General features: G+C 37.8%; 1 protein-coding gene and 1 non-coding gene across 2 annotated transcripts in view; both read right to left on the bottom strand.

The window, feature by feature from the left end:
- The window catches only part of ZFR (zinc finger RNA binding protein), a gene marked incomplete at its 5' end in the record, with an annotated part of 44,115 nt that overhangs the window by 30,655 nt on the left and 5,083 nt on the right, over positions 1 to 8,377 (bottom strand).
- Positions 272 to 408, bottom strand: LOC118453173. The gene has a single exon (XR_004843108.1). It is a non-coding gene; the product is annotated as a small nucleolar RNA SNORA66 (small nucleolar RNA).

Raw genomic sequence — 8,377 nt, forward strand, 5'->3', positions numbered from 1 at the left:
AAGCATTAGCTTGGCTTTTCCAAGTCTCATGAAGCCGTGCTTAAGTTACTACTACAAGATATGATACAGAGCTCATAACATGCTATGAAATAACAGCACCAGTCAGTTTATCAAAGAAAATGCTTCTGTTCTCAGAACACATATGATTAAAGCTATCTGAGTTTTCAGTATTTAGTATTGTGAAGAGATTATGATCATTATCAGCAGAACTATTAACAAGATTCTGGTACAGACAGTTTCATTTCTTCTGTGCTATTCTTGTATCAAAATTCCTTGTCATGGTATAGAATTAACAGCCCCAATCATTTGATTTTTAAGGCTAATACAGTTCTATGACCATGTTTACTTTAGCAAACCTGTTCCCCTTGCTTCTGCAACATCATGCAGAGCTAGTGATCGAGTTTGCAAGACTGCAAGAAAAATATTCTAGAACTGACTGCTTCTTCCTTTTTAAAAGTTATGTTACTTTATGTTACAGAAATTCACGTGATGTCTTTTCTAAATTTATGACATTCCTTTTCCTCCCCAGTCTTACCGAAAACCTTTTAACATTATGATGACCAGATATTTTCATATAATTAATTTACATAAAAATATTTTTGTGCCAACTTCTTCATTTAACTTACAGAAGTTTTTATCCTTGTTTGGTGACTAGTGCCTCACCACATTTGCTGAGATGAACTTACCTCCTCCTAGGTTATTTTGCCAGACTCCCTATTCCACTCATCTTTCTTGTAGTTCATCTGTGCACCTATCCTAGTATTATCTATTCTTCTTTCTTGACTACAGATGGCAAGAACCATATGCATCATTTCAGATGAAGTTTCAGTTGTGCTACCCGCTTTGCTCCAGACAGTGCTTTCTTTCCAAACAGTCTAGCTTCCTCAGAGCAGCTTCTTGTAAAGTTACCTGTGTATCGACAATATTTTCCTTGCATCAAATATCATGACATGCCATACTAATATAAATACTAAGACTCAGAACCAAGCCCTAGGGAACTCCACTGCAATTATTCCTATTTGATAATCACTCTTCTAATTCTACAAACTACCTCTACCAGCTCCTCTACAATTCTTTTCCTAATCTCTACCTTAAGTAGTAATTTTCCATAGTGCACCACAACAAGTATTTCAACGTAGCCCCAGTAAATAAGACTCCAAAAGATTTAGGCACGTGACCAAGTTATTAGAGCAATAATGAAATAAAGTCTCAACTATGGTAACAAATCACATGCATGTTCTTCAACACAACAAAGAAAGTAATTCAGTTTAGCTTAATGCCCCAACACAGTGGGAAAAAGTTGAACCAAATTAATCTGTATGTTCCAGAGGCTAAGCACATGCAAACAGGTACTGCAGCACAGCAGAGAAGCTAACTCATCGACCTGGTAACATAGCTAGTTTTCTTCATAGATCAATTCCTCTCTTCCCCCAAAATAGAAGTCTAATATCCTTATTAGCATTTTTGAGTTGAAGGAATTCCAGCTCTCTTCATATGAAAAGATACTCAGTCAAATTTGCTTTATTAACTAGGTGGAGCTTAAAAATCACAGAATATTTTAGATTGAAACAAAGACTTGAAGGTCATCTGTTCTAACCCAGTGCTCAAAACACAGCTAATTTCAAAGTTACATTAGGTTTCTCAGGGCTTCGTCCAGTCAGGTTCTAATCACCTCCAGGAATGTAGGCTGGAAGACTGCCCTAGACAACCTGTTCCAGTGTTTGAGCACCCTCACTGCAAATAATTTTTTCCTTAGTTTATAAAAGCTTCAGTTTCAAAAGCAAATGAGCTCTAGACCAACATTTACATAAGGCTAACCCAGTTTGTCACCATTCAATTCAATGTAACTTCATATTACAATTCTTACAGTGTTTTAATTTACTATCAAAATAAACATCATTCTGATTTTAAGAAACTATGGGTGAAGGACTTGGCAGCTTCAAATAGTACTCTGCTGTATTGCTATTATATTACCTCTTCCGCCAGAAATTTTCATTCAAAAAGAATACATTTTATTCATACCATATGTATTTCTTTAGCTGATCATAATAACAACAGTGCTTCCCCACCAAGCTGACTTTAGTTTCTATTTTCTTGGAACAACACACATTCTTTGATGCTCATCATCCAGCTCAGATTTCTATTTCACCGCGTTTTCCCTATCCCAGCCACAGCCAGGTTACAGTGTACATGTTGCACTCAACTGTCCTGCTCCAGGTTCTGTAGATGTGTGTTTCAGTCAACTACAGAAGGTCATTTCCAGCACCTTACCTAATGTGTTTTATCTCTTCCCTACCTGCTTTAAACTGTTACACGCATATCGCCATTTCACCATGCTCTTTGCTTCCTCCTCCTAAATAAGCTTGCTTCTATTCAAAAGTTTTACATGCCAGAGTATACCTAGCCTGCCCTCATCTTCCACATCCTACCTAAGGAACTTCAAGATCAAGAGAATTAATTCCTTATTCACAATTATTGTATTACAGTGCATGAGAAAAGTATTTCTTATAAAACACCTTTGACTCAAATCTTTGCATAACACCTATTCTGATTTCTACCGACACTAATGATGGGAAATAGAATATTTCTGATGCATTCGTATCAGAACCAGTGCCATACATTATGAAATTCCACTGTGATATTAAAACTACTAGACAAGACTGACTGCAGTGAGCTGTGACTGTCTATCTTTCTTCATACTCATCTCCAATTCCATGTCAATGCAATTTTCTGGGGGTGAGGTGCCACACTGGCTCACAGTCTTGCAGAATTCATCCCACAGCAAAGGCCACAGCAAAAATTAGGCTTGTCCACATTGCTGTCTGGTGTATGAAACTCCTTTCACTAAGTGAAAGTACTTTTTCGCAAGACAGGTGCGTGTTTTGCCCTGACACGTTGCAAGCTGGGGGTAAGACTAACACTCAGCTGCTTTCACAGTATCAACCTGTGATATTGCTGTGTACACTCAGAACTCTGATTCTTTAACAGTGTAGCGTAAAAATCTTTTTCTCATTGCAACTTCTCCATTCCAAACATTGAGGCATCAAAGAGTTATAAAGATATCCCTGACCAATTATATACCACAAAATCAATTAAGCTATAGTAGAGCTTTAAAAGTGTAATTCTAAGTAGATACTCAGCCAGGAAAATTCCAGCCTGAACACTTACATTTGACCAAGTTGTATTATAACAACAGCAACAAAAAGTCCACAACCTGCAAACAAGCTCTCAAAACAGAAGGTGTTAGCCATCACTACTCCATATTAATTATTGAAATAACTTGATTAATTTCATAATTCTGTTGGTAATTTTTATTCCCCTTGTCAAAAAACCAGAATATTCAAGCAGCAATTAAAAACCTTTTCTGAACCGCACAAAGATCTTCAAGAGGAAACTGAAACAGTGCTTTTGATATAGAAAAAGAAATACGGATTTCCAAAGTGAAAAAAAGCTGGCAGCATATAAAATTATTAAGTCAGAAGCTGACTAGGAGGCAGAAATTGCTGATCAATGGCAATTAATGAAGGTTTGGTGTCCACTTAGCAAAACATTGTTCTCCAGTTTCAGAATGACACAGGTTTGTCTAACTTAAATAGCTGTATAATGTAGGTTTCTGAACGGGCAACAATCCTTCACAAAAATAGCTTAGATGAGAACTTGGGTTATAACTATTAGATCTAACACAGCAGAACCCTCACTTGCTAGTGACTTGTATATAGCAACACTGATAGAAGGTCTGGATTTCCTGTGACATATCAGCCCAAGAAAGACAGAGAATTAAGAAACAAATACTGAATTCTCTTCTGTAGAACACTTAGCTCATGTCCTTTCCCATTTCCAGCTATTGGCCTTCCCTAGAAGACAAGCATTGAGGCTTTTTTGTAAAAAAGTAAATTGAAGGTATTAAGTGGTATTTTTTGCATATTAACACTATCAAAGATAATACAAAACTTTGATATAATGCTATGTATTTTCCCAGGTAGTAACTTCAGATTACTTAAGTTTGTAAGATACTTTAATTTACACATGAAGATATTTGTGGAATAAGTCACGTGTTAAGGAACTTCATAAGGTATCTGTAGCAATTATCGTCAAAGGAATAAATTTTCAGGAAATGCCATCTATTTCCATATAAGATATGTAACACGTAAAAGGAATACATGGAGGAAGCACCTAAAAGGTTCCCTATAAGCCCTGCTTTTCATCACACTGATTTCATTTAAAAACAAAAATGAACTGTAATTCATGTGCATGTAAGCCAAAGAAAAACAAAAATGCTCATCTCCAGTGCACTGCTGTACTAACAACCAACACACACACACACACACTCTAACACTACTGCTATTCCAGCTCTGTTTAGAGTGCTGAACACTGAAAACTCTCTTTCTAGAGGCAAAGAACATCTTAAATTTTTTAGTTTTCTGAAGAGTGCTATTTTGAGATAGAGTTAAGATCAGGACTAAAACCCATTTTGTCTCTATCCAGCTTCTTCAGAAATTACAATTTCTAAAGCATATTTGTTGCAGTTTTTTTTTCATGTAAAGAATTGATTTTCAGGCTAGCTTAGCAAAACATTTAAGCTACTTCTAAAATAATTTTAAAAATACAAATATTGTGAACTAAAAAAAACCCCAGTAATTAAGACATTTCTTAAGTTCTTACTTTTAAGAACATTTGAACTTCTTAGCATTAAAGAAACTGTATTTGTTGAGACAACTGCAAGATTTCTTGAAGTTTCATGTATTATTTCTGCAGGGATATGAAGACTGAAACAAGTATGACCCAACTCTACAAAAACTGAAAGCAGCACTACTATCTGTGGCTTCTTCAGATCCTAACCTAGGAAGAGGCACTACTGAATAACTGGTCAGATGGAAGTTTCATGTGTGTTAATGGAACCCTGGCAGAGCAAAGTAAAAACAAAATAATAATAATTAGAAAAAGAAAAATCAGGTGAGCTTGTTTCCTCCTAAACACACTTTGACAATAAACAGCATAAAATGGTGAAATGAAATACTGCACTACAGTAAGTTGTACTTTAGAAGGGACTTGACTTGTTTTTCTAGAGCCTGTCACTCACTACAGGCATAAAATTTTGATGAAGACTGAATATAGCTTTTTAGAAATTTAATAAAAATTATTATTGCCTATTATTACAATTTTGTGAAGAGAACACTGTAACACAATTCACTAAGAATCCGAAGACAGGCCAGAAGGCATGCAAATGTGCAATCCCCTCTTGAATTCTGTTAAATTTCAGCAACTCCTACTAACATATTCTATGGTTCAACTACATAAGGCCTAAAAAAGACAGTTCTTTGTAATAATTTTGAATTCCCCTTCCTCTTCCTGGTTTCTAAAAATATCCTTGTGACATTCCATTACAAACAAAAAAATACTTATTGCTATTAGATATGCTATCAATAACTGAGCTCAAAGATGAGTATTATCATGTTTTCAATACGCCCTTACTGCTTTGTTAATCTTCACATTTAGTCACACGATAGGATTTAAAGTCAATCAAATGCTGCAATATTTTCCTCGATGTACATCACAACATAACTGCAAGTGTCTGTAACAGTGACGCAATCTGTATCTACCTTCCTTTACTGAGTTGCACACAAAGCTCATTGCCTATACTGCTTTCTTCATTGTCAAAACACTGATTTTATTCAAGTCTAGTAAACAGCCAGGTTCGCAATGATAACACGCAAGAAAAAAAGAATTGAGCTTGAGATGATACTTCTGTCTGAAAAAGTACCAACTACTAACATTTTCCTTGTCAAAATCACAGAATCCCAGAATGGCTGAGTTTGGAAGGGACCTCTGGGGGTCATCTGGGGATCCAGTCCCAATCAGATAGGGCCACCTACAACCAGTTGCCCAGGACTGTGCCCAGGCAGCTTTTGAATATCTCCAAGAACGGAGACTGCACAACATGTGCCAGGGCTCAGTCACACTCACAGTAAAAAAGTGTTTCCTCATGTTCAGAGGGAACCTCCTGTGTTTTGGTTTGTGCCCATTGCCTCTGGTCCTGTCACGGGGCACCACTGAGAAAAGCCTGCCTCTGTCCTCTTTGCACCCTTCCTTCACATATTTTATTACGTATACATTAAGAAGATGCCCCCTCAACCTTCTCTTCTCTAGGCCAGACAGTCCCAGCTTTCTCAGCCTTTCCTCACAGGAGAGGCGCTCCAGTCCCTTCTCCATCTCTGTGGTCCTTTGTTGGACTCTCTCCAGTATGTCCATGCCTCTCTGGGACTGGGGAGCCCAGAACCGGACACAGAACTCCAGGTGTGGCCTCACCGGTGCTGAGTTAGAGGGGAAGGATCGCCTCCCTCAACCTGCTGGCAATACTTTTGTCTAATGCAGCCCAGGATGCCATTCGCCGCCTTTTCTGCAAGGGCCCCGTGCCTGTTGAGGTCCCTCTGGATGGCCGCGCAACCCGCTGGTGTTATCGGCCACTCCTCCCACCCTCCTTTGGGTCATCAGCAAACCTGCTGAGGGTATGCTCTGCCCCATCCATCATCCAGATCATTAACCAAGATGTTAAACAGAACAAATGCTAAAACTGGCAAGTTCTCTATAAAAGGAAAGAAACTTCACTAGTATGGAAAATCGTATTCAATTTTTAAAACATTCTGTATTTCCTGCCTTAAGCTACTACTTTGCTGTTCTATTACCAATAATGCAACTACACTTCAACCTGCCTTTGTTGCGTTTTAGTAGCAGACAAAATTTTACACATAATTTAACACCCCATAGTTAAGCTTACAACCATCAATCCATTTTGAGGTTATGAGTACAAAGGACATAAATACACCATTAACAGAAAAGCTTCTCCATGTGCTTGGTTCCTCAAGACATAAGCCTGCTGCAAATTTCAACTAGTTGGCAGACATCCCTCCTAAAAATGACAAAAGATCCTCCAATTAGCGAGGCACCTTTCCTCCCCAATTGCCACCACCTCTTCTGTCTCCCCATCATTAATGATCTGCAGTACTAGCATGTTAACAAACCCAAAGCCCCTTATTGCCTTTCGAATGGTGGCATACCTCCCTTGAGAGCAGAACCTCAGCAATTTGAAAATAAGTCTATCAAAATCTTTTTATAAACAGCGGTAGCTTACTGGAAGCTTCTTGTGTACATTAAGTAAGCATGTTTAGTATAGCACTTAAGACTAACATTGGTTGAACAAAAGAGAAATCAGCACCATGCAGCTCTATCATATTCAGTGACATCTCTTTTGCTAAAAACGCATATGCTTTAAAGATGTGATGTAACTCAAGATAGCATTGGCAAAAAATTTGCAGAAAGCAAGCATTTGGAGTTTTTATGCTATGATATAGGTACCTTCATCCTATCATAAAACTATGATTACTTTCATTCCCCATGCATTTTAGAATGGGACGCATATAACACCATACTGTAAGATGAATAAATGTTTTTCTTAAAATAAGTCTAGTAGCACATTTTTACTTCAGAAGAAGCCACAAGTCCTGCTCAGTATTGTCCTTATTTTCTTGTCCACCAGTACAAGTCTGAATTATGTTTAGTGATACTTTAAGCTTGGGCTGTAGGCCTGTGTGAATTACAGCCCTAATGTCTCTGAAAGACTGAATACTTTTGAAAGCAGTATCTAGCTGAAGAAGAGTTAACTGGGGCAGACACTGAAGACAAAAGTAACGTTAATTAGAAGTACTAGCAAACGTGAAAAAAATCCTCTAGCCCCAAACAATTCTCAATAGCCAACTTACCCACCCACAGCATTTCACCCCACTTTGCTGTCCTGCACCAGCCTCAAATATCCTGTAAAATGGTGCACTGCACTCGAGTTCCAAACCAGCTATAATTGCAAGAGTTCACTTCACTACGGCTGCCTAGAAGATTGCATCTTAACCTAAACTCACAGGCACTGTGGTCTGCTCTGGACCTGAATTGCTAAAATTGCCTTCATCTGTGAAGGCTTGCCACACTTAGTAATGTTCACAATACTGGAAGACAATTCAAAGTTAACAAATCACTCATAACTACCCAAGAATCTCCCATCTGTGTCCTGTCTCATTAGAGCAGGAACACAGTATGAATATCACTAAGAAGAAACTCAGACAATTAAAGATTCTTTATCTTAACAGAAATCAAAATCTTAACACAAGATTAATTGAATGACACTACCACATTTGCACACTGCTCTGCCCAAACATTTCTCAATGCCACTATCCCTCCAGCAGCATCCCCACATTTCAATCAGCCAACTTTAGAATAAAAGCGTTAACTATGCCTCTCTCCAGCACTGAGTCAAGGATGTTAATATTTTTTACACATGAAAGACAAGCCAATATTAGGTTGTTTGTTTCAAACTGAATAGACACACAGC

Source organism: Egretta garzetta, unplaced genomic scaffold (genome assembly GCF_000687185.1).
Source record: "Egretta garzetta isolate BGI_Z169 unplaced genomic scaffold, ASM68718v1 scaffold59, whole genome shotgun sequence".
In the NCBI taxonomy this organism is placed as follows: domain Eukaryota; kingdom Metazoa; phylum Chordata; class Aves; order Pelecaniformes; family Ardeidae; genus Egretta; species Egretta garzetta.